This window comes from Sphaerodactylus townsendi, linkage group LG12, assembly GCF_021028975.2.
Source record: "Sphaerodactylus townsendi isolate TG3544 linkage group LG12, MPM_Stown_v2.3, whole genome shotgun sequence".
Lineage (NCBI taxonomy): Eukaryota > Metazoa > Chordata > Lepidosauria > Squamata > Sphaerodactylidae > Sphaerodactylus > Sphaerodactylus townsendi.
Genome location: NC_059436.1, coordinates 42982668 through 42985185, shown reverse-complemented (window position 1 = coordinate 42985185; position 2518 = coordinate 42982668). Strand labels below are relative to the sequence as shown.

The following is a 2518-nucleotide window of genomic DNA, read 5'->3' as shown; positions in this document are numbered from 1 at the left end:
CCCTCCTTGCCTCCTTAGATCACCTTGGTGGGTCTTCTACAGGTGCCTGGCCCAAAAATTGCCTGTCAACCACCGTGACAAGGGCATTTTCAGTGGTTGCTCCCTCACTCTGGAACCAACTACCTGGGGAAGTTTGTGCCCTATGGGACCTTCAAGGATTCTGTAGGACATGCAAAACGGCTTTGTTTTGGGCGACCTTTGGTTAGCATTATGAACCAGGGAGCTAGTTGGTTGCTTTAATCCTTCAGATAGACAAGGGGTCTGCAACTTGCGGCCGTCCAGATGTTCATGGGAATTGTAGTCCATGAACATCTGGAGAGCCTCAGGTTGCAGACCTCTGAGATAGATGTTAGGTATAAAATTGGTTTTATACTTATTGTATATGCTTGTGTTGATTTTGTTGTGTTTTAAATGCTGTAAGCTTCCTCATGTCCCCTGTGGGGTATAACTTAGTTCTCTAATAAACATTTCCTTTTAACCCTTTAATCAGCGGGTCTGACACATCTCGGCACAGTAATCTTCCAACAAATACAGGCTTTCTTTCTTTCTTTCTTTCTTTCTTTCTTTCTTTCTTTCTTTCTTTCTTTCTTTCTTTCTTTCTTTCTTTCTTTCTTTCTTTCTTTCTTTCTTTCTTTCTTTCTCTCTCTCTCTCTCTCTCTCTCTCTCTCTCTCTCTCTCTCTCTCTCTCTCTCTCTCTCTCTTCCCCCCCCCCTCTCCTGGAATGGTAGAAGTAGCATTGCTTTTCCCCCATTCCCCCACTGGTTGAAACTAAATGCTGGAAGGACTTATCATCTTGGCCTGCTGGACTGTGGTTCCCTGTTTCTATGAGACCTACCAGGGAGATTCCTTGGCCTTTGGTGGCAACATCTATGGCACTGTGAGGCATCTTTGACTTCTGTTGCTCAGTGTTTTGTTTATTTTGTTGCTTGAAGATGCTGCTACTCAGCCGTGTTGTGGCACATAGCATTAGCAGTAATGCTATCTTTGCCTCTTCGTAGTACTCCTAATAGCCATTTTGTGCCAGTATTTCATTGGAGTCTTTAGTTGCAAGCGGCATGTGTTCCTTCAGGCCTCTTATTAGCCCAGCACCTTTGCCTGGGGGTCACTGTTCTCTGAGAGTTTAATGGGGGGAAATTGCCAAGCACCCGCTTCATAAGAAGCCTTAGGAAGTTCTTTATAGCTCTCAGGTTGAAGGCCTCTGCATGGCCTTGTATCTTAATGAAGATGTCTGAGCACAGCATAAACGCTCATGTGTTTGGGAGGGAAAGGGAAGGAGAGAGATGGGATCTGCCTTTTAATGCTACTTCAGACAAGGACACTGTTTTCTTGCAGCGGAGGCTTTTACCAAGTGATTATTTTTGCGTTTGATGGGGTGCTGAATTCTTGGGGCTGTGTTAATAGGACAGGTTAAATGTGACTAATTAGCGGCTACTACCTGTTGTGGAAGGATCAGAAGATAACGGTAGGCAAGTGAGCAAATGTTATGTGAAGCCGATATAGTGCGTCTCTCCATTACTGGAGGGATACAGCGACATAATAAAGGCTAATGGTTTTCTGGAAGCATTTTTCTTAACCTTAGGCCCTTTCCGCACGGGCCATTTACAGCAACCCAGGGACGGCAAAAACGCCGTCCCTGGGCAGCTGTTTGCACAGGCAGTGCCATCCTGTGTGGCCCCGAGCTTCGTGAAGGTGCCTCTTTCCACCTCCCTTCCTGAGGGAGGTTTTTGGAAAGTGCTGCCTTCCCATCTGCACAGTGCGAACCACACCGCACCAAAGGTGCCGCTTTCCTGTCCCCCCCCCACCTCGTCCTCCAGCGTCGGTCTGGAGGACTGCTGAGACCCGCCCATGCTGCCCTCTGACCCCTGGAGGTCGGAGGGCAGCATGGACGGGTCCCTGCAGCCCTTCAGACTGACGCTGCAGGACGAGGTGAGTGGGGGGGGATGCAGAAGAGGCGACTCTGTGTGGAGCCGTATCTTCTGTGCTGGCCTCTGCGGGGGCCACTCGCATGCTCCCATGCGAACGGCCCCCTCCACCGGCATAATTTCTGCCGGTGGAGAGGCGCCCTTTCCGCTGTGCGGAAGGGGCATCTGTCTTAGCAAGCCAGAGAGAATGTGGAGTCTGAAGGCTTATAAAAATTAGAGGAATTGAACCTTGAAATTCCTAGCACTGGGAGTTAACATAAGGAGTGAGTGGATATGGGCTCCTGGGGAGAAGCTGTAGCTCAGTGGTAGAGCATCTGCTTACTGTGCACAAGGTCCCAGGTTCAAACCCTGGCATCTGCAAATGAAAGGATCAGATGCAAAAATAGAGAGAGCTGTTAACCATGTGACATGTCAAATATGCAAAATTATTCAAAATGTTAAAATTTGGTGAGGCCGTGGCTCAGTGGTAGTGTGACTGCTTGGCATGCATGGTTCAATCCCCGGGATCTCCAGTAAAAAGTATCTGGTATTAAGTGATGTGAAATACTTCTGCCTGAGACCTGGACTGAGCAGACTGTATTGTTCTTTGTATTGTC

General features: G+C 48.2%; 1 non-coding gene across 1 annotated transcript; it reads left to right on the top strand.

Annotated features, from left to right (window-relative positions):
- Positions 1–2213: 2213 nt before the first annotated feature.
- Positions 2214–2282, top strand: TRNAS-ACU. The gene has a single exon. It is a non-coding gene; the product is annotated as a tRNA-Ser (tRNA).
- Positions 2283–2518: the final 236 nt, after the last annotated feature.